General features: G+C 44.2%; 1 protein-coding gene across 5 annotated transcripts in view; it reads right to left on the bottom strand.

Moving 5' to 3' along the window:
- CD36 (CD36 molecule (CD36 blood group)) overlaps positions 1–23,507 on the bottom strand; it is a 72,891-nt gene extending 49,384 nt beyond the window's left edge. For 2 of the 5 annotated variants that reach the window (XM_073328623.1, XM_073328624.1), the window contains exon 1: positions 17,823–17,939. The gene's annotated coding sequence lies outside the window, so the exon portion shown is untranslated. Of the gene's footprint in view, positions 1–17,822; positions 17,940–17,962; positions 18,040–23,426 lie in introns of those variants that run through there. The other 3 variants (XM_073328625.1, XM_073328627.1, XM_073328626.1) reach the window with 3 other exon arrangements.
- Between the last annotated feature and the right edge of the window lie 401 nt (positions 23,508–23,908).

Raw genomic sequence — 23,908 nt, 5'->3', positions numbered from 1 at the left:
TAGTGATAATCAAGGTGGGCCATTTCCAGCAGTTGACAAGAATGTGTGAGGAACAGTAGGGGAGGAAAATAAACATGGGGAAATAGTTTTACTTTGTGTAATGACACATCCACTCCCAGTCTTTATTCAAACCTAATTTAATGTTGTCCAGTTTGCAAATTAATTCCAATTCAGCAGTCTCTCTAGGTTGAACCTGTACATCAAAAAAAAAATCCCACTAATTGTTTACATAAGCATATTTATCAAATATACTAATAAACTATAATATATATACTAATAAACTAAATATACTAATAAACTATAAACTAATAAGCTATAGTATACACTACAGTTAGGGTTGCCAATGCTGTATTCTTTTAGCACCTCTGCTTAGCACTTAATAATTAGTACTCATCTACATTCGCCAGAGGTATTTCTTGATGCTTTTGCAGCACTCAGCACCTCCTGATCTTGTTGTACAGAGATGAAGAAATCTTTGCAGGATAGACTGAGGAGCGGGTTCTGTGTGGCAGGGAAAGTGGACAGGGCTCTGTTCAGGTGGTCTCGGCTGCCAAGACCAGGCTCCCTGCCCTTCTTGCTCCCCACTGCTGCAGCTTCCACCAACCAGCATTTATGCCCCTCTGCTGGGGATGATGGCAGAGAATCTGTGAGCAAGGAGGCTACACCCTAGGAGTACTGACTCCCCTGCCAGACAGAGCTCTGACCCTGGCCCTTCAGCACAGTCCAGGGCATACAGCCTTGTCCACTTGTCCTACCAGACAGAGCCTGCACAGGGAAAGCAGACAGGGCTTCACTCAAGGGCTGGAGTCAGCAGAGGGCCCTGTCCAGTCAGGAGACAGTACTCGCAGGTACATCTTTCCATTCCCCTCCTGACATTGGCCCTTCAGTGCTGCGCAGGGAAAGCAGACGGGACCACACTCATGGGCCAGGGTTAGGAGGGGAGTGGAAAGATGTACCAGTAAGTACTGGCCCCCTACTGTTGAAATACAGGGTAAAGGTGTCCCATACTAATTTAGTATGGGACAGGCAATTTTCCATTTAAATAAGGGACGTCCTTTGTAATATGGGACCATTGGCAATCCTAACTACACTATACATGCACACACACTTATGATATGCAGCAAAATAATTTATGTACTCTGGGGTGTATATATAGTATATTATATATACATACACAAAACTTTAGTAATTGTAATATTAGCAAAATATTATTCATTAACACATATGGTAACTCATTTAAGTAGCACTACATACAAATGTGTTTTATTATTTCCTAAACTTTGCCTTAGAAAATGTGCAATTCATAGAGAGCTAAACAGACAAGAAACGTGATGTGAATAACTTTTGCTGAAGATGCCATTAAATATAGAAATGCATTTTCTGGCAACACGGTTCACTGACAGCTATTCCCAAAGGAACTGACACACTGACAAATGGCATGCTCTGAAACTGTACTTAATTTATTAAGGTACAGACATACCTGTATAGTGAGACAGCTACTCTCAATACCCCCATGAGCAGAAAGGGATCGTTGCAGAAGAGCCTGCAAAGTTAGCTCCTTATTCACAGAGAAATCTGTTACTGTAGCAACCACACAGCAACCCAGGCTGGCCAGTCCACTAATAGTCTGTTGATCTTTCATCAGCCACAAAGAAAGAAAAGCAAGTTGCAGAGAACTTTTAAACCCCCTTGTGATGAAGCTGTCTCATGAGAGATGGAAACATAAGAGCCCTTGTGGCCAAAGACAACCCCTTTTTCCACTTCCCCTTCACATAAAACACCAGCCTAGAGAAACCCTTTCCACACCAGCCCCTGCATCTGATCTCTTCCCCCAGTACAATAACTGAGCTCAGAAGCAATGTATCAGGTATATATTGGACTATCCAGGAGAACAGGTTTAACTGAGAAAAAAAACCTTGGTAATGATACTTAACACTTATGTGGTGCTTCATCTCCAAAGCTCTTTGCAAACAAAAACTAATCCTAACTAATCCTCACAACACTCACTGGAGCGAGGGGGGGAGATATCACTACTAAATCTCTACAGCTCCACAGGAATTCTTATAGCTATGTATAAAATACAGTGATAGGCCAAGGGTCCGCTAGGAGAATGTGGGCTCATGCACGTGGACCTAGAGGAGGGTTATACTTAGGGGCTGATCCAAAACCCACTCAGGCTAATGGAAGTCTTCAGTGGGCTTTGGATTGGGACCTTATTGGCTAGAAAAAGAAAATGTAGGCCAATATATCAGTGCTATCCATTCTGTCTGTCTCTTTTGGCCCAACTCACTGGCTAGGCCTCTCCACCACAAGCACTGAGCTTCTCCAACGTTCTGCCAGTCTCAGACTGGCACTCCAGGTCTAGGGCACCTGCCTCACTCCACTCCCCCAGGACCGTGATGGCGAGCAGACTGCGCAGACCCTAAACTACAAGCCTTTTGGCATTAGGATAAAACTTGCTCAGAGAGATAATCAAGCCCCAAGGCAGGGAGAGAACAGGGGAAATAAAACTGCTTCCCAGCTATACTAGGAAACTTCTCCTTCCCCAGGAGGTTCCCAGGAGCATGATGAGTTCCTCATCCCACTTCCTATGAGCTTTCCCCCTCATCGCTGACTTTTAGAGCTAGTCAGAAGATAGGGGCAAGGAAAGAGACAAAAAATATTCACGGAATTTGAGTTCCATTTGCCTAGAGATTTTCACTGGTGTTGAAATTCTCCAACCAGCTCTACTTACTTTGACGTTGTTCATTGTCTGGCCTCCTTGGGATCCTGTTGGTCAGCTCCCTGCCTGAGCCTCACCTGGTCTCCCAGTAGCTTCCTTCAGCTTCTTGCCATGCCTCTCTCTTCCTTCCCTGAAGCACGCCCGTTCACTCTCTTCCCACCCAACAGAGTCCTCCTGATTCCCAGCCTCCAGTCCCCCCAGTTCCCCTTCCCACGCTGAAATCCTCCTAGTCACTCCTTCATCCAATGTCTCCCCTTCCTACTGTTTCCCTCCCTCACCACCATATCCTGTAGCCTGTCCTCTCCTCCCCCCAGACCCGCAGCCTCATAGCTCTCCCCTCATTCACTCTGCTCCCTGTCCCAGTCACTGCCCTTCCCCCAAACATACATGCATATCTTCCTTCTTGCTCCACCCAGCCTTAACTCCCTTCCCTACTCCTTCTCCCTGTCTCTCAAACCCGGTTGTCTAACTCTTTCCCATTTCTAATATCTCTCCCCAACCCTGGTCTTACCTCCCTAACTCCCTAAGGAGAGGAGAGGCTGCTGCTGCTCCCCTATCCACTGATTTTGTTTTCTGCCCCGATGGTAGTTCAGCACGTCCTTGCAGTCAGCCTCACTGGAAAGACTGGGTTCGACTGTGAGAAAGATCTGCCCAGACAAGGAAGTCTGGATAGGCAAGGCAGAGAGTCAGTCACTTCCTGAAAAGAAAAGGAGTACTTGTGGCACCTTAGAGACTAACCAATTTATTTGAGCATAAGCAATAGCTTATTGCCAGCAGGAGAGTGGGGTGGGGGGAGGTATTTTTTCATGCTTTGTGTGTATAAAAGATCTTCTACACTTTCCACAGTATGCATCCGATGAAGTGAGCTGTAGCTCACGAAAGCTTATGCTCAAATAAATTGGTTAGTCTCTAAGGTGCCACAAGTACTCCTTTTCTTTTTGCGAATACAGACTAACATGGCTGTTACTCTGAAACCAGTCACTTCCTGGCCACTCACCTGCCAAGCTGCCAGGAGAGGGCAGACTTTAGTGGTTTATGGGATGGGGCACGGGGGGCGGGGGGGGGGAAGGAAGTGTGAAGTAGCTCAAGCTTCAGCAGATGTGGGAATAGCAATGAGGCAGAGATAAACACACAGGGGTCTTTTGCAGCCTTTGGAATGACCAAGACACTTCTATCCCCTCTGCCCTTGGCATAGCTGGAAGCATGACACCAACATCACCACCACCACCCCGCACCCCACCCCCTGTGTTTTCAATAGAAAAATTAACAAGGGTTTCTTTTAAGTTTAGCATTTAAAAATAATAAAGTGTATAGGGAAGAGCTCGCAGAATTATAAACAGCCCTTTCCAGACATGGACCGTGTGTGTCCTGCTTGTGATGCTACATTCATCACTCCCTGTAATTACGCCCATGCAACCAACACACGCCTCTCCTTTCTGTACAAATAAGCACTTAGGCTTTCAAGTGGGTATTGGAAAAGCTGCAGCAGGACAATCCCAAGCCACCTTGGGCAGGGACAACAGCAAGATCACATAGCACAGGGCAGCAACTGTACAAAAGCCAGTTCCCTACAGCTTCTGGCAACAGCTTCTTGTGCTGTGCATTCCAGTCTAATGTTGCCAGCTATATGCCAGTTTTTCTTTCACTGTAGTTCCCTTCAGCTGCCACATGCTAACACAAAGTTCCTCGCCACTCTCTGCAGCATTGCAGCCAGACTGTCTGCCTTCTCCCACAGGATGCCTGAGCATCAGGTTTGAAATATCTGGAATTGAAGGTTCAGATTGTCAGCTCAGCCCTTCACCTCACAGAGAGACATTGCATACCATTCAATAGGGACGAATTTAAAATACTCCACAGGAGTAAACAATCAATTGCACACATACAAAATGGGAAATGACTGCCCTGGAACGAGTACTGCAGAAAGGAATGTGCGGCTTGTGGTGGATCACAAGCTAAATAGGAGTCAGAGTAACGCTGTTGCAAAATAAGTGAACATCATTCTGGGATGTATTAGCAGGAGTGTTGTAAGCAAGACATGAGAAGTCATTCTCATGCATTCATTCTGCTCTACTCCAGCTGAGGCCTTATAAGTATTGTGTCCTGTTCTGTGAGGCACATTTTAGGAAAGATGTGGACACATTGGAGAAAGTCCAGAAGAGAGCAACAAAAATGATTAAAGGTCTAGAAAACATGACGTATGAGGGAAGATTGAAAAAATTGGGTTTGTTTAGTCTCCAGGAGAGAAGAATGAGGGAGGGACATGATAGCAGTTTTCAAGTACATACAAATTTGTTACAAGGAGGGGGGTGAAAATTGTTCTCCTTAACTTCCAAGGATAGGACAAGAAGCAATGGGCTTAAATTGCATTAAAGGAGGTTTAGGTTGGACATTAGGAGAAACTTCCTAACTGTCAGGGTAGTTAAGCACTGGAATAAATTGCCTAGAGAGGCTGTGGAATCTCCATCACTGGAGGTTTTTAAGAACAAGGTTAGACCAACACCTGCCAGGAACAGTCTAGTTATTACGCAGTCCTGCCTAGAGTACAGGTGGCTGGACTAGATGATCTATTGAGGTCCATTCCAGTCCTACACTTCTGTGATTCTGTGGTTGTACTTTAAGTGCATACGGTTTGTCTGATGAGTTCTTGAAAACACAAGTGTGCACAGACATGTGCAAAAGTGCATGCGCCCATCTGAGGATGCAAAAGTCTCATTTGCTCTGCATGGACATCTATTTATCCCTGGCCTGCCAGAATTTCATGTCTCAAGATATATATACACATACCTAAAAGTCTTCTTAGAACTAGATGGGTACAAACGTGCTGGAGATGATTTAATTGAGGATTGGTCCTGCTTTGAGCAGGGGGTTGGACTAGATGACCTCCTGAGGTCCCTTCCAACCCTGATATTCTATGATTCTTAGGAACATCCTTTTAAAGTTCTGCCACTTAATGGATGGAAGAGTTTGAGTGATATCCCTATCCCTGATGGAGACTAGTAAATGACTCCTGGAAGAGAGGCCTCCTCCATGAGGGTCATGAAATTACTACTAAAGAGCAAGTTGTTTGCCTCTAGAACGCTCCTTAAGATAGCGCTAAGTGACAGATCATGGCTGATAGGAGGTTCAGACTTTTATCATGACCCACCTTCTGGTTACATATGTGGGTAGAGCTGAGAAAAATTTTTCAAGCAAGCTCTTTTCAGCAAGCAAAAATGTAGATTCTGGGACACCGAAACATTTTGTGAATTTGTGTCAATTTCACCAAGTTGTTTGGTTAAAACAAACAAACCAAAATTCCAGAAGTGTCAAATTGGTTCGACATTTTCAAAATAAAAATGTTTTGATCTTTCAGTTCAGAATTATTTTTGTTTTTAAATTTCCTTTAAAAATAGCAGTATATTAAAATGGTCAAAATTGGAATGAAACATTTCATTCTAGATAAAACAAAATGTTTAGTTCAACCAAAAATGAAGTTATTTTGACTTGACTTTTTTGATTTGCCAAAAATTTAAAACAAAACAAATTGTTAGGTTGACCCCAAACCACAATGTTTTAATTGCCAGAGAACCAAAAAAATCCATTATTTGCACAGGTCTACATATAGGCACCATGCTACAGTATATTTATGATTAATGAGCATGTTATAAACATTCCCAGTTAAGGGCACTTAATCTAAATGCATTGCCAAGTGATGCCGCCTCATGTATTGGTCCCGTTTATGATGAAGATTTGTGTTTAAGGTAAAATAAACAGATGTTTTTGTGTATATTTTACTTTCCTGTGCCCAAGTCAAGAACAAAATAAAGTTTAGGGCTGTATTCTGCAAGGTACTGACACTCTGGCTTTAATCCAACCAAGCAAATAAGCAAATATGCAGATTCATGGATAGTCACAGACACAGTGCCTGTTCCAAAGTCATTTGAAGTCTCCTGTGGCCATGCTCATAGGCCAGCTATTTGTACCATGTTCATCTTCCATTGCACAAACACCCTAAGCACGCACAGCCACCCCCTTTAGAAACTCCTCCCTCCCTCTCTTGCATCCTGAAATACACACACACACACAGGGATTTGTGCCCACACAAGCTTTTGAAAATGTAGTCATGACTAGTGAGTCATAGGAAAGTCCTTAGCCTTTAGGTCTCATTTTCCTCCCTGTAAAATAGGGGGATTAGTATTTATCTATTTTTCCAGTTGTGATAGTGGTGAGAGACTTAATTTATGCTTGCATAGTACTTGGTAAATGTAAACAGCTAGATAAGTGATAACTATGGTATTTCTACTTAACCCTGCCCTTCTCAGGGTGAAAAAAGCCACTACCAGGCCTCTGTACCATTTAGATACTATTTTGATATCTTATGTGGGACTCTAGTTATGCATTGGCCATGTGATAGTCTTCTGCACAGGGGACAATTCCACCCTCCAGTGTGCAGACCCCATGCAATGTCATCTGTACCACTAAACTCCAGCTGGTTCAAACAAATGTGGGGTCATTTGAGAAAGTATTTGGTTGGACTCAAAAACCATTATATGGCTTGCCCCAAACTCCTGTGCCAAATCTGAGTTTGGGAGAGGGCTAGGTTAGTCTGTCCAGAGTTCTCTGTTTTGTAGAGGGAGTTGGTGAAGAGACACTTCCTTATTAAACAGAGAGAGTTAATCTCTGAAGAACCCCAGAAGGATCATGCTGTAGGGAAAGAAATCCAGTTTCTCCAGGGCACAGAACCCTCCATCAGCAAGGAACAGATTGTACTCCACACCAGAGACACTGGAGTATGATCAGCAAACAGGGCATTGATAGTGGTAGAACACAGCTGTGACAGGTTTGGCACCATTGCCTCACCTGGCCCTGGCTTAACACTCTGTAGTAAGGATTTATATAGGACCTGGCCCTTTGTATTGCGGAGAATTTCACCCTGAGAAGGTGTGAAGCCAGTTATAAGACTCAATGTTGACACTAAATAATCTCATTCAAATCTGCTGTTCAAAGAAGCGTGCTGCTTGCCTGGAGCTAGAATCCAGTATGTGACTGAGTGTTTGCTGAGATTGATCAAGACCTCAGACCACTACCCCTTCCTACTTCTCCACGTGGGCACCAATTATACTGCCAAGAATGATCTTGAGCGGATCACTGCAGACTACAGTGGCTCTGGGAAGAAGGATAAAGGAGTTTGACGCGCAAGTTGTGTTCTCATCCATCCTCCCTGTTGAAGGAAAAAGTGATCGTCGAATTGTGGAGGTGAATACGTGGTTATGCAGGTGGTGTCAGAGAGAGGGCTTTGGAGGTCAGCTCCCAGACTGCTACGCTGGGCATCACAAAATGGGGAAGAGATGGCCAGCCCTCTGTGGAGATAGAGGTGGTTAGGGACTATTTAGAAAAGCTGGACGTGCACAAGTCCATGGGGCCGGACGAGTTGCATCCGAGAGTGCTGAAGGAATTGGCGGCTGTGATTGCAGAGCCGTCTTTGACATGGAGACATGAGTCATCATCTGAGAAGCAAGCACTTGACTACCAAAGCAGACAGCCAAGATGAGGTCAAATGGAGATAGGAATTTTCCACTTTTTCATCCCTCATCCATGGTATCTTCTCACTTAGGCACCATCAGCAATCAGAGGATTCCAGCACTTGCAATACCAGCCTAAGGCACGGTAAGTAACTGAAAGAAGAGTGCAAGCAATTTCTTCTTCTTCTTCCCCTTATCCCATCAATCTTCATCCCATGTGACAATAGTTTTATCCCTCAATAGTTTCCACATTCCTGGAGACTTCCCTTTTTATGTATTGAGACCAGAATAGACTTGCACCAGTCTTCAGGAATTCTTATTTTGCCATAAGCTTTAACCACTCTGCTCTCCCATTTTATGTCTCTCTCACCCAAGCCTTTCACCAGGTCCAGCATCACTTTATCAGGTCCTGCTGCCTACCATTCTTCATTTCCTGGACTGCATTTCTCACCTCCTCCTCTGTTATGTCAGGCTCAGGCACCACATTGGTATCACATGTTGGCAACTCCACTTTTGCTTCATTTGAGAAACTCTCAAAATATTTTTCCACCTCTCCTTCACTTGTTTGGGCATTACTAGCCATCTCCCCTGATCATCTGTCATAAAAATAAAGGGAAGGGTAATCACCTTTAAAATCCCCCCTGGCCAGAGGAAAAATCCTTTCACCTGTAAAGGGTTAAGAAGCTAAAGGTCACCTTGCTGGCACCTGACCAAAATGACCAATGAGGAGACAAGATACTTTCAAAAGCTGGAGGGAGGGAGAAACAAAGATGTCTGTGTGATGCTTTTGCTGGGGACAGAACAGGAATGGAGTCTTAGAATTTAGTAAGTAATCTAGCTAGAGATGCGTTAGATTATGATTTCTTTAAATGGCTGAGAAAATAGCTGTGCTGAATAGAATGAATATTCCTGTCTGTGTGTCTTTTTTGTAACTTAAGGTTTTGCCTAGAGGGATTCTCTATGTTTTGAATCTAATTACCCTGTAAGGTATTTACCATCCTGATTTTACAGAGGTGCTTCTCTTTTACTTCTATTAAAAGTCTTCTTGTAAGAAAACTGAATGCTTTTTCATTGTTCTAAGATCCAAGGGTTTGGGTCTGTGGTCACTTATGCAAATTGGTGAGGATTTTTACCAAACCTTCCCCAGGAAGTGGGGTGCAAGGGTTGGGAGGATTTTGGGGGGAAAGACATTTCCAAACAACATTTTCTCAGGAACCCAGATAAAGTTTGATGGTGGAAGTCCAAGGGCAAAGGGTAAAATAGTTTGTACCTCAGGGAAATTTTAACCTAAGCTGGTAAAAGTAAGCTTAGGAGGTTTTTATGCAGGTCCCCACATCTGTACTCTAGAGTTCAGAGTGGGGAAGGAACCTTGACATCATCATTTACAAATAATGTTATAATACCATCCCCCTTTTCTTTGGGTCTTATTTTTGCAATGTTAGAGATCTTTTTTGCCATCCAGATTTGAGTCATTTATAGGCTTGGTGTACAAACCATCTAGGGCACTGTCTTTGGCCTTCCTCACTGCCTGCTTGGCAGCTCACTTGGTTTCTTTGAATTCCTTTTCATTTCCATTCAATGGATTCATTTCCTTTTTCTTTACACAGAATTTTCTTAGTTTAGATCACTATTTATATTCCATCAGACCACCTCCACTCCTCTCTGTCCTTTATTTTTTCCTATCTACATCATCCACAAACCTCTTCCATCACTGCAAACCATGTTCTTTTGAGGTGGTTCCACTTGTCTTCAGCTCATGCCAAATCTGTTTCCAGACATCTATTGGTACTGATTGCAAAAACATCTTTGCCACACTTCCCTCTAACTTTCTGTACTTTGATCTTGTTTCTTTTCAGCTGAGTTACCTCTTTGCTCAACACTCTGCAGCAATCTTTGCTGCAAGGCCTTTGGGTTACAGTACTACCAACTCTCTAGGTATCATTTTGCAGTCCATAATTTGACACCACTGAGATTTTATCACCCATATCATATCAATCTGGTTTTCTACCATTAATGTGCATAACTAAATGACTCTCCCTCTTTTGGAACTGTGTATTGGCTGTCATCTATTGGTTGGCAATACACAGGTTTAGAAGCACTTTCCCTTCCTAATTCATAGAGCCTAAACCTATTTCACACACCCTTCTGTTTTTGCCTTTGTGTGCAGTCAAGTCGCCCAGCACCAACAGCACCTCCTCAGGGGCTGTTGTGTCCATTAGTGCCTTCAGGTCTCGACGGAAACTCTCCTTCTCTGTTGACATGCATACACTGATATCAGAAACATGATACACTCTTTAACTTGCACTCATACAGCCATCAGTCTGTCATTTGCTCTCATAACTTCAAACACCGTCTTCCTCAGCTCTCCTCTCCGACTCCATCGTGACCCCTTTTGTCATCCATGTAGAAGAGTTTCCAATCTAAGCCCAACTCCTTTGCTGCATTCCCTGTCTATCATGTTTTCTGTAGACACAGAACATCAATACCTCTTATTACCTTACCCGCTACTTCCATACATTTATAGATTCATAGATATTTAGGTCAGAAGGGACCATTATGATCATCTAGTCTGACCTCCTGCACAATGCAGGCCACAGAATTTCACCCACCACTCCTAAAAAAGACCTCACACCTATATCTGTGCTATTGAAGTCCTCAAATTGTAGTTTGAAGACCTCAAGGAGCAGAGAATCCTCCAGCAAGTGACCCGTGCCCCATGCTACAGAGGAAGGCGAAAAACCTCCAGGGCCTTCCAATCTGCCCTGAAGGAAAATTCCTTCCCGACCCCAAATATGGCGATCAGCTAAACCCTGAGCATATGGGCAAGATTCATCAGCCAGATACTACAGAAAATTCTTTCCCGGGTAACTTGGATCTTACCCCATCTAAAAACCCATCACAGGCCATTGGGCCTATTTACCATGAATATTTAATTACCAAAACCATGTTATCCCATCATACCATCTCCTCCATAAACTTATCGAGTTTAATCTTAAAGCAAGATAGATCTTTTGCCCCCACTACTTCCCTCGGAAGGCTATTCCAAAACTTCACTCCTCTGATGGTTAGAAACCTTCGTCTAATTTCTAATCTAAATTTCCTAGTGGCCAGTTTATATCCATTTGTTCTTGTGTCCACATTGGTACTGAGTTTAAATAATTCCTCTCCCTCTCTGGTATTTATCCCTCTGATATATTTATAGAGAGCAATCATATCTCCCCTCAACCTTCTTTTAGTTAGGCTAAACAAGCCAAGCTCCCTGAGTCTCCTTTCATAAGACAAGTTTTCCATTCCTCGGATCATCCTAGTAGCCCTTCTCTGTACCTGTTCCAGTTTGAATTCATCCTTCTTAAACATGGGAGACCAGAACTGCACACAGTATTCCAGGTGAGGTCTCACCAGTGCCTTATATAACGGTACTAAAACCTCCTTATCCCTACTGGAAATACCTCTCCTGATGCATCCCAAGACGACATTAGCTTTTTTCACAGCCATATCACATTGGCAGCTCATAGTCATCCTATGATCAACCAATACTCCAAGGTCCTTTTCCCCCTCCGTTACTTCTAGTTGATGCGTCCCTAGCTTATAACTAAAATTCTTGTTATTAATCCGTAAATGCATGACCTTACACTTCTCACTATTAAATTTCATCCTATTCCTATTACTCCAGTTTACAAGGTCATCCAGATCCTCCTGTAGGGTATCCCTGTCCTTAGCAATACCTCCCAGCTTTGTATCATCTGCAAACTTTATTAGCACACTCCCACTTTTTGTGCCCAGGTCAGTAATAAAAAGATTAAATAAGATTGGTCCCAAAACTGATCCTTGAGGAACTCCACTGGTAACCTCCCTCCAACTTGACAGTTCACCTTTCAGTAGGACCCGTTGTAGTCTCCCCTTTAACCAATTCCCTATCCACCTTTCAATTTTCCTATTGATGCCCATCTTATCCAATTTAACTAATAATTCCCCATGTGGCACAGTATCAAACGCCTTACTAAAATCTAAGTAAATTAGATCCACTGCGTTTCCTTTATCTAAAAAATCTGTTACTCTCTCAAAGAAGGAGATCAGGTTGGTTTGGCACGATCTACCTTTTGTAAAACCATGTTGTATTTTGTCCCATTTACCATTGACTTCAATGTCCTTAACTACCTTCTCCTTCAAAATTTTTTCCAAGACCTTGCATACTACAGATGTCAAACTAACAGGCCTATAATTACTTGGATCACTTTTTTTCCCTTTCTTAAAAATAGGAACTATGTTAGCAATTCTCCAATCATATGGTACAACCCCTGAGTTTACAGATTCATTAAAAATTCTTGCTAATGGGCTTGCAATTTCTTGTGCCAATTCTTTTAATATTCTTGGATGAAGATTATCTGGGCCCCCCGATTTAGTCCCATTAAGCTGTTTGAGTTTCGCTTCTACCTCAGATATGGTGATGTCTACCTCCATATCCTCATTCCCATTTATCATGCTACCATTATCCCTAAGATCCTCTTTAGTCTTATTAAAGACTGAGGCAAAGTATTTGTTTAGATATTGGGCCATGCCTAGATTATCCTTGACCTCCACTCCATCCTCAGTTTTTAGCGGTCCCACTTCTTCTTTCTTTGTTTTCTTCCTATTTATATGACTATAGAACCTTTTACTATTGGTTTTAATTCCCTTTGCAAGGTCCAACTCTACTTGACTTTTAGCCTGTCTCACTTTATCCCTACATATTCTGACCTCAATAAGGTAGCTTTCCTTACTGGTCCCTCCCTTCTTCCACTCCCTATATGCTTTCTGCTTTTTCTTAATTACCTCTCTAAGATGCTTGCTCATCCAGCTTGGTCTACAACTCCTGCCTATGAATTTTTTTCCCTTTCTTGGGATGCAGGCTTCCGATAGCTTCTGCAGCTTTAATTTAAAATAATCCCAGGCCTCCTCTACCTTTTAAACCCATAAATTCTTCAGTCCAATCCACTTCCCTAACTAATTTCCTTAATTTTTGAAAGTCAGCCCTTTTGAAATCAAAAACCCTAGTTGCAGATTTATTTTTGTTAATCCTTCCATTCAATTTGAACTGAATTAGCTCATGATCACTTGAGCCAAGATTATCCCATACAACCATTTCCTCTATGAGGTCCTCATTACTCACCAAGACCAAATCTAAAATGGCATCCCCTCTAGTCGGTTCAGCAACTACTTGCTGAAGGAATCCATCAGCTATCGCATCTAGGAAAATCTGAGCCCTATTATTATTACTAGCACTCGTCCTCCAGTCTATATCTGGGAAGTTAAAGTCTCCCATGATCACACAGTTTCCATTAGTATTTACTTTATTAAAAACATTAAAAAGGGCTCTATCCATATCCAAATTAGATCCCGGCAGTCTATAGCACACCCCAAGCACTATCCCAGGGGAGGCTCTAATAGTTTTCTTCCCCAATTTAATTGTTGCCCAGACAGACTCAGTCATATCCATTTCATCGCTTCTTATTTCTTTACATTCTATCTCATCATTGATATACAGTGCTACTCCACCACCTTTACCTTTATTTCGGTCTTTCCTAAACAGCACATACCCTTCAATACCTGTAGCCCAGTCATGACTATTATTCCACCAGGTCTCTGTTATACCTATAATATCTGGTTTCACTTCCTGCACCAGTAACTCTAGTTCCTCCATTTTGTTACCTAGGCTCCTTGCATTAGTGTACAAACATCTTAATTTTTGCTGTTTGGCCTCACTCACATTCTGTACCCTATTAGGCACGGTTATTTTACTACCAGTATAACCTATTAGACTTGTATCTACACTGCCTTTCCTCCTACCTACAGCTGTATCCACTCTTACTCCATTTTCTTTCCACTCTATGCTAAATTCTGACGTGGAGATTACCTGGACATCTCCCAACCATCTCCCCCAAATTCCTAGTTTAAAGCTCTCTTAATCAGTTGTGCCAGCCTCCATCCTAGAAGTCTATTTCCTTCCCTACTCAGATGAAGTCCATCCCGAGAGAACTGTCCTCTATCCATGAATGCCTCCCAATGGCCATACATCCCAAAGCCCTCCTTATAGCACCACTGCCTAAGCCATCTATTGATAGTCATAATCTTGTCACACCTTTGTTGCCCTTCTCTAGGAACAGGCAGAATCCCACTAAAGATCACCTGAGCCTCAATTTCCTTAAGCGTCCTCCCCAGCCTAGCATAGTCTCCCTTAATACTTTCCAGCGAGAATCTAGCCATATCATTTGTTCCCACATGAAGGATAATTAGGGGATTCTTTCCCGCTCCCTTTAGAATCCTTTTCAACCTCAGGTCTACATCCCGTATCTTAGCACCTGGAAGACAGCACACCCTCCTATTTTCTGGATCAGCTCTGGTTACAGGCCTATCTATTCTTCTCAGTAAAGAGTCCCCAATCACATAGACCTGCCTTTTCCTAGTGACGGTGCTATTCTCCAGTCTATCCCCTGTTCCCTCTGGCTGCAAGTTTTTTCCATTCCCATTCTCCCTTGTAATCCTTTTTAACCCATCCTGTATCCTCCTGGGGCTCATATTTGGTGTAATCTCCATTAACTCTTCCCCTTTTCCTATAGGACTAACCGCTCTTCTCTTCTTCCTTGCCCTGTCACCTTCAGTGACTACCTGCTGAGCCCCTTCTTCATTTTCCAACTCTGCAAACCTATTCTGAAGCTCTATTTCTCCTTCACTAGCCCGTCTTTTCCTCTGCCTAGTTCTTTTAGTCACATGCTTCCACTGACCACTTTCCTCACCCAGTCTCCCCTCAGAATTCCCTAGTCCTGCTTCCATCTGCAAGTCTGAGCTTTTCCCTTCAGATACCTCATGTCTTTGCTCCATAATCTGCTCAAACCCCTTCCTAAACTCTACCAGACTTTCCACCTGCATCTCCAAACCTCTGATCTTTTCCTCCATCAGCTCTATCAGACGGCATTTCATGCAGACAAAACTCTTACCAGGTGCCCCCTCCAGGATCATGTACATACCACAGCTTCCACATCCAGTCATCTTCATTGTGTCATCTGCTACATGGGTCACTCCCACTGCCACCTCTGAATCTGTCATAGCCTTCCCACCTAAATCCTGTTAATCTGGGAAACACAAACCACACCAAAACACCACCACCCACAGCAAAACCAAACCCCACACAAGCACCACAAGACAAACTCCCACACAAACTCCCCTGTTTACAGCTGTTTGCTAGCTCCTGTGCCACTGCCTGACTGGCTGCTACCTTTATAGGACCCCTAGTCAGTGAAGCCCCGCCCCCTAATCAGGGCTCAGCTTCTCTCCCAGCACAAAGCCCCTACAAGCCTCTACACATACAGATACTACCAATACAAAACCAAACAAACACAAATACCTTCTCCTCCAACAGAACTCCCACTCAAACTCCCCTGTTTACAGCTCTGTTTGCTAGCTCCTGTGCCGCTGCAGCTGTCTGTGATCTAAGCCCAACTCCTTTGCTGCATTCCCTGTCTATCATGTTTTCTGTAGACACAGAACATCAATACCTCTTGTTATTACCTTACCCGCTACTTCCATACATTTACCTGTCAAATTGGATATATTTAGTGTTGCTACTTTTCTGATAAACAATTTAACTTGGTTAATCCAACTGAGAATAGCTTAAAAAAAAAAGGTTGAATCCTACAGTTGAAGAGAAACTTCTAAGCACACTAGCTGAAAAATGATCCAACTCGGTATTGTTTGCTGCTGCATGAGAAAAGCAAACTTAAATAGCTATATAACTGATTGTTGAAAGTGTTTACTAACTTTTAAGTTCAGCACATTTCTACACATGGATACAATTTACATTTACTTGATTATTTAACTGGCCATGGCTGTCTGGGAAGGATAGTTTTGCATCCATGATGATGAAGCCATGTATGCATATTTGTACTGCTGGCACTCCAGCAGGGACTGGAGGGGGGCCTGGAGGGTTGGTAGCAAATAGGGCTTTTGGTTTCTGTTTAGATTTTCTGACATTTTGTTTACTCCTTTAATAAAAACCACCACGCAGCCAGAGCTTTCAGAGGTTTGTTTCTTCATGGAGAGCAGAAGCAATCCGAGTTGCCACAAAGCTCTGTTTTCCGATACTTTGTTAAATATTTATTTAGTGCAAATCATGCTTATCTTAACCAAAGTGTTCAGACATTTGTTACTGGATTCTAGTGTTGCCATTTATCCTCTTTCCAATGGCATCTAAAGAACCTGGATCGTCACCAAGTTATAAACTCTAACAGATGAATTCAACTAACAGTATAGCTCCTGTGCTGACCACAGCTCTCACTTGGGTTCCTTTCCTTCCTCTCTTCTTGTCCTTCCAGACAACCACCAACTCAATCCTTCCCCAAACCTACTATATTGGAGAGCTGTTCTTGCTTACCCTGTTAAAGAAACAAGGCAAGAACTTAGTAATAATGCAATTGATGAAATTATAAAATAGAACCCTTGAGTTTGTTGGTTCTTTTGTTCTCTGTCTCTCTATAATAACTAGCTGAAAGACCACTTTCCTCCTTTTTTTCTTATGCTCAGTCATAACATTTAAGATCATCAGGGCTACTTTTGTTAATGGACCTTCAGTCTGAACGTGTAGAGGCAGAGTGTTCTTACTGATGTGCTACTCAGCTCTGGAATTCATTGCCCTAGTCGGAGCAAGAAAACAAATGCTGAGGTTGCTGATTTGGGTCCTGCAAAGTCATAGCTCTGAGTCCCTTTGAATTAGGGGAACTGGGAGTGCAAAGGAGAACTGTTTTTTAGTTTTGTTTTTTAAAGTAAAGCCAATAGTTTCACATTAGGTTGCCTTAAGTTGGATACCAGGGTTTGTACTCCAGCAACTAAGCAAGTGAGGTTATTTTCAGAGGTGCTGAATAGCTGAAGTTTCTACGGACGATGGTGAAAGTTCTGAATGCTCCCTGAAAGTCAAGCCCTTATTTAGGTGTCTAAACATGGATTTAGGTGCCTAACCATAGAAAATCCAGTTTGAAAACTTAACCCACAAGCCCCTTTTTAATATAAAGCAAAACCAAGAAGTCCTGAAATCCAATCTCCTTTGGAGAAAGGTGGCTGGTACCTTTGGCCTCCACTCAGTCACCTGCACAGGATGTTTTCTTTTTCCTCCCCCCTCCCTAGCATAGGAAGGGTGTGTGAAAGAAAGAGAGAGAGAGAGAGAGAGAGAGAGAGAGAGAGAGAGAGAGAGAGAGAGAAAATGAGGGATGACAAAGGAGAATAGCCCCAGAGTTTGGAGGGGTGAAGAGGAGGTAATCCAAGCAGGAAGGGAGAACAGAGAGGGGGAACAGTCCCAGCAAGCAGAGGAGAGATGAGAAAGTGAGTGTGAAGAGTGGAACCCCAGCATGAGTAGGGCAAACTGCTCCAAGCAGGTTGTGGCTGAGAGCAGAGGGAAAAAACACTGAGGGTGAACGGTGGGACACATTGCAGGAAGGATGGCAGGTGTACAGCACTGGGGTTAGGGGAACAGTGGGAAACACGGCATGAAGGATAGAAGGGAGGGCTGCACAGTGCAGGATAAGGAGGCAGGAATGAAAGTGGGTGAGAGCAAGGGAAACACGTTCTCTTACCCAGCTTCAGGCATTTCACTGGTGAATCTGAGCAGTGGATCTCAGAGCCCTCTGGGTATCCATAGGTTCCATATAGATTTTAGTTTAAAAAGCTTCCTTTGGAGATCTGGGCTCTCCAGAGAGCCATGCACGGTACTTACAAACATGCCCAGGAAAAGTCTTATCAGGCTTCCTTCCTGATTCTCTCCAGCCCTGCAGTCTGACCCTGTGCCGTATCTCGGTGCTGCTCCCCCAATGGGTGTGTTGTTTACCGTCTAAGCAGGCAGTCAGCATTTACAATCTTTGGGATCCATAAAAGGAGGAGCGGCAGCTCAGTTTCTCTCTCTCATTGACAAGGTACAGGAAGACAGGGCCTATAGGAAGCACGGGGGGGAAGGAGGACAGTTCCCCCCTTGCCTGACCTAAATGGTGCCCATGGTCTAGGCTTTACTGCAATATAACAGTGTTTAAAAATGAACAACTGAATCCTCTTCGTAAGAGTCCACAAGGACATTGTAGGGCAAAGTCAATCCTTACTCAATGGGAGTTTCTCTGAGAAAGGACATCAGAAAAGCGGAGCAAGGACTTCAGGAATTGGAACACAGTATGTAAACAATTGTGTCTCAGTTTCCCATCTGTAAACAAGGGAAAGTAGTAATCTCTTTCTTCCACCCTTTGTCTACGTTGTATGACTGGTAGCTTTCTGGGGCAGGGATTAGCTTTCACCCATTTGTACAATGCCTAGTACAATGGGGCTGTGATGTCAGCAGGGGCTGCTAGGCATTAATGCAATGCAAATAGTCAAATAAAAATTCACTGATTACACAGACATTTGCTAACTGTGAGTGCTACTGAAACAATTCCATACATGGACAATGAAGTGAACTGATAACTACTGAGTGTTACCTTTATGCAAGGGTTGCAGAGAAATACAGCCTGGCGTAGGCCACCCTCTGCCAGATTTCAGTGTTAAGCAAAGGACAGGAAGCCACAGTCTCTGAAGTTTAGGTCTAGCTGTTCTGCAACCAAGGAAGGTGGCCGATGACAGCTCACAACTGACTCTGAAGCACAGAGACTCCATCATGACAACTCAGAGGAGGAGGAAACACTAGTGATGATTAAAATGAGAAACCACAACAATGCAAAACGAGGTAATAGCCAAACAAGGCTCCCTAAACTGCTAGAAACAGCATATGGCATGAGCAGGCAGCATGCGGATACCATGGTGATGAGAATGAGAAAGCAAGAGAGAGGGAGGGTTGGTCAAGGGATTGAGCTCACATCTGATAAACAGGGAGAGGAACTCAATTTATGTGTTTGTAGCTGTAGTCCAACAGAGACCTTTTTAACATCATGGTCATGCAGCAAAACCCACTTCATTTCCTGGCTGTTTGGGGAAGGGTTTGGCTGAAGGAGAGTGTGACGACATACAAGGATTTGGTAGGGTTGGCTTCATGGATCGATGTTATTGTCAGTCCAGTATGTAATTATTTATTTGTATTGGGGTGATTATTCTTATGGGGAAAACCCCTGGAGATAGGATTAGATATATTTAAACTAACTGAAAGGAAGGCTTCACAGTGAGTCTGGTAGTCAACTTTGCTGAAACTTAAGATGCTTCCAACTAGTGACACATTTATCTAGATTTATAGGTTTGGAGAACAAGCTCACGTAGGCCACTTTAATGAAGTCTTTGTACATTCCATTGTTGCCAAGATTGTAAATATATGCCCCCAATAGCTTCCCTTTTTGCCAGCTTCACTGTACCAAACAACTTGCCCTTCTCTACCCCAAGATCTCCTCCTCTTCTTCCTCAAATAACTTATTTTGCCACCTTCTCTATTAGCTCCTTCTCTGCCCCCAAGAACTATTCCCCTCTCTGCTTTCAACTTTCTCTACCTCCCCCAGTCATTCCCTTGTTTTGAATATGTAAAGGGTTAAGTGTAAAGGGGAAGGACCAAGCTTCACCCTCATGGCTGCTACCCCGACCACCTCCTGGGACCCTGGGATTCAGCATGACACAATTGTGCCTTCGTCATCCTGATCCTGAGAGATGTTCTGACTGAACCAGGGCAAAGTGAGGGATGCAGATGATGTCACCACCTCCAGTGGCTCAGGCTGACTCCTGAACACCACCTGGCATGTAAGACCCTGTCACATCTTCTCCCCCCGCTCCCAGTGTGTCCTTTCTCTTCCCCCCATCTTATTTCTATTCTTTCCTATCCCTTTCTTTTTGCCTTCTGTCTAATAAAAGTCTGGCTTAGCCAGCCAAGACTATATTTTGCAATCCTGCTGTAAGCCTATGACCAGAGAGGCAGCTAAAAGCAATAGCCCAAACAGCCTTGGTATAAATTTGCCAGGTCTTGGTGTGGCTGACAAGATGATATGCTGTGCTTGTGTTTTTCCAACAGTGAGGCTGCAAGTGAAAGTCAACACCAGAGACTTAAGCTTCATTTTCTATCTTTGCTATTCTTATCTTTCCCCTTTTGTGTGTGCTTGTCTTCTTTTGCTTTCTAGGACACAGGACTGAACTAAGCTCCATTTATTTTCAAGACCCAAGCAAGGCATAAGCTTTGTAGTGAGGGGGTGAATTTCACCCAAAATGTGGTGGATCCAAATTAATGAAGGCTATAACTGAGTTAAAAAAAGAACTAGATAAGTTCATGGAGGATAGGTCCATCAATGGCTATTAGCCAGGAGGGGCAGGGATGGTGTCCCTAGCCTCCGTTCGCCAGAAGCTGGAAATAGGCAACAGGAGATGGATCACTCGACGATAACCTGTTCTGTTCATTCCCTCTGAAGCACCTGGCACTGACCACTATTGGAAGACAGGATACTAGGATAGATGGACATTGGTCTCATCCAATATGGCCGTTCTTATGTTATGTTCTTAACCTTATGATATCACCAAGAGAAGTCCATATATATGAGAGGCAGACTGTGGGTCCAGCATTATGGGGAGTTAGTGGTCTCGATAGGCAAACTTTGAGCACAGCCCTTAGAGGGCCATTGTTACAGGGCTGCTGAAGAGAAAAGGAGAGGCCACATTCTGATATCGCAGGACCTGATCAGAAAGTACAAAGAGAGTATATTTGGGCAATTGGAGACCGTGTCAAAAGCTTTGCTAAAGTCGAGGAATAACATGTCCACTGCTTTCCCTTCATCCACAGAACCAGTTATCTCATCATAGAAGGCATTTAGATTAGTCAGGCATGACTTGCCCTTGGTAAATCCTTGCTGACTGTTCCTGATCACTTTCCTCTCCTCTAAGTGCTTCAGAATTGATTCCTTGAGGACATGCTCCATGATTTTTCTGGGAACTGAGGAGAGGCTGACCGGCCTGTAGTTCCCACGATCCTCCTTCTTCCCTTTTTTAAAGATGGGCACTACATTAGCCTTTTTCCAGTCTTCCGGGACTTCCCCCGATTGCCATGAGTTTTCAAAGATAATGGCCAATGGCTCTGCAATCACATACGCCAATTCCTTTAGCACTCTCGGATGCAACACAACCGGCCCCATGGACTTGTGCACATCCAGTTTTTCTAAATAGTCCCGAATCACTTCTTCCTTCACAGAGGGCTGGCCACCTCCTCCCCATGCTGTGCTGCCCAGTGCAGTAGTCTGGGAGCTGACCTTGTTCGTGAAGACAGAGGCAAAAAAAGCATTGAGTACATTAGCTTTTTCCACATCCTCTGTCACTAGGTTACCTCCCTCATTCAGTAAGGGGCCCACACTTTCCTTGGCTTTCTTCTTATTGCCAACATACCTGAAGAAACCCTTCTTGTTACTCTTAACATCCCTCGCTAGCTGCAACTCCAGGTGTGATTTAGCCTTCCTGATTTCATTCCTACATGCCTGAACAATATTTATATACTCATCCCTGGTCATTTGTCCAATCTTCCATTTCTTGTAAGCCTCTTTTTTGTGTTTAAGATCAGCAAGGATTTCACTGTTAAGCCAAGCTGGTCGCCTGCCATATTTACTATTCTTTCTACACGTCAGGATGGTTTGTCCCTGTAACCTCAATAAGGATTCTTTAAAATACAGCCAGCTCTCCTGGACTCCTTTCCCCCTCATGTTATTCGCCCAGGGGATCTTGCCCATCAGTTCCCTGAGGGAGTCAAAGTCTGCTTTTCTGAAGTCCAGGGTCCGTATTCTGCTGCTTTCCTTTCTTCCTTGTGTCAGGATCCTGAACTTGACCATCTCATGGTCACTGCCTCCCAGGTTCCCATCCACTTTTGCTTCCCCTACTAATTCTTCCTGGTTTGTGAGCAGCAGGTCAAGAAGAGCTCCGCGCCTACTTGGTTCCTCCAGCACTTGCACTAGGAAATTGTCCCCTACAGTTTCCAAAAACTTCCTGGATTGTCTGTGCACCGCTGTATTGCTCTCCCAGCAGGTATTAGGATGATTGAAGTCGCCCATGAGAACCAGGGCGTGCCATCTAGTAGCTTCTGCGACTTGCCGGAAGAAAGCCTCGTCCACCTCATCCCCCTGGTCCGGTGGTCTATAGCAGACTCCCACCACAACATCACCCTTGTTGCTCACGCTTCTAAACTTAATCCAGAGACTCTCAAGTTTTTCTGCAGTTTCATACTTGAGCTCTGAGCAGTCATACTGCTCCCTTACATACAGTGCAACTCCCCGACCTTCTCTGGCCTCCCTGTCCTTCCTGAACAGTTTATACCCATCCATGACAGTACTCCAGTCATGCGAGTTATCTCACCAAGTCTCTGTTATTCCAATCACATCACAATTCTCTGACTTTGCCAGGACCTCCCGTTCTCCCTGCTTGTTTCCCAGGCTTTGTGCATTTGTATATAGGCACTTGAGATAACCCGCTGATCGCCCCTCATTCTCAGTATGAGGCAGGAGCCCTCCCCTCTCACACGCTCCTGCTCGTGCTTCCTCCTGGTATCCTGCTTCCCCACTTACCTCAGGGCTTTGGTCTCCTTCCCCCAGTGAACCTAGTTTAAAGCCCTCCTCACTAGCTTAGCCAGCCTGCTCGCAAAGATGCTCTTCCCTCTCCTCTTCGTTTAGTGGAGCCCGTCTCTGCCTAGCACTCCTCCTTTTTGGAACACCATCCCACAGTCGAAGAATCCAAAGCCTTCTCTCCAACACTACCTGCGTAGCCATTCATTCGACGGTCCCTACCCCGGCCTTTTCCTTCCACGGGGAGGATGGACGAGAACACCACTTGCGCCTCATACTCCTTTATCCTCCTTCCCAGAGCCACGTAGTCTGCAGTGATCCGCTCAAGGTCATTCTTGGCAGTATCATTGGTGCCCACGTGGAAAAGCAGGAAGGGGTAGCAATCCGAGGGCTTGATGAGTCTCGGCAGACTCTCCATCACATCGCGAATCTTAGCCCCTGGCAAGCAGCAGACTTCTCTGTTTTCCCGGTCAGGGCAGCAGATAGATGACTCAGTCCCCCTGAGGAGAGAGTCCCCGACCACCACCACCCGCCTCCTTCTCTTGGGAGTGGGGTCGTGGAACCCCCAACCTTAGGACAGTGCATCTCATGCCTTTCAACTGGTGGAGTCTCCTTCTGCTCCCTTCCGCCAGACGTACAATCTGGGCCACTCCCCGCAATGGTACCTGTGGAGAGAACATGAAAACAGTTACTTACCTGTATCTGCGTTGCTGGTACATGGACGTTCCCCCTTCTTCTCTGGAGGTCACTTGTTGCCAAATTTCTTCACCGTCCTCCTGTCCCCGCTGCGCAGCCTGCTCTGAATCTTCAGAACCTTGTTCGACTGCTTGTGCAGGGAAAGCCCCTGGCAGGCTGCCAGGGGCTTTCCCTGCACAAGCGGCGGAACAAGTTTGGGAACCACTGCTCTAATTCAATGATTATATGAAAGTCTGGCCAGCACAAGTTTATTTATCAGCACGCTTTCAATATAAATAACAATCAAGTGATATTTTGGTGGAGGGAATTTGTGTGTGTCTCCAAGTCTGTGTGTACCATTCCGAAGAACCATGGTCTAGTGACTAAGAGCTTGTTCCTATACCATTAACATAAGAATGGCCATATTGGGTCAAGCCAATGGTCCATCTAGCCCAGTATCCTGTGGTCCAACAGTGGCCAGTGACAGATGCTTCAGAGGGAAT

This window comes from Lepidochelys kempii, chromosome 1 (assembly GCF_965140265.1).
Source record: "Lepidochelys kempii isolate rLepKem1 chromosome 1, rLepKem1.hap2, whole genome shotgun sequence".
Classification (NCBI taxonomy): domain Eukaryota; kingdom Metazoa; phylum Chordata; order Testudines; family Cheloniidae; genus Lepidochelys; species Lepidochelys kempii.
The sequence above is the reverse complement of the archived record's forward strand: the minus strand, read 5'-3'. Positions and strand labels throughout refer to the sequence as shown.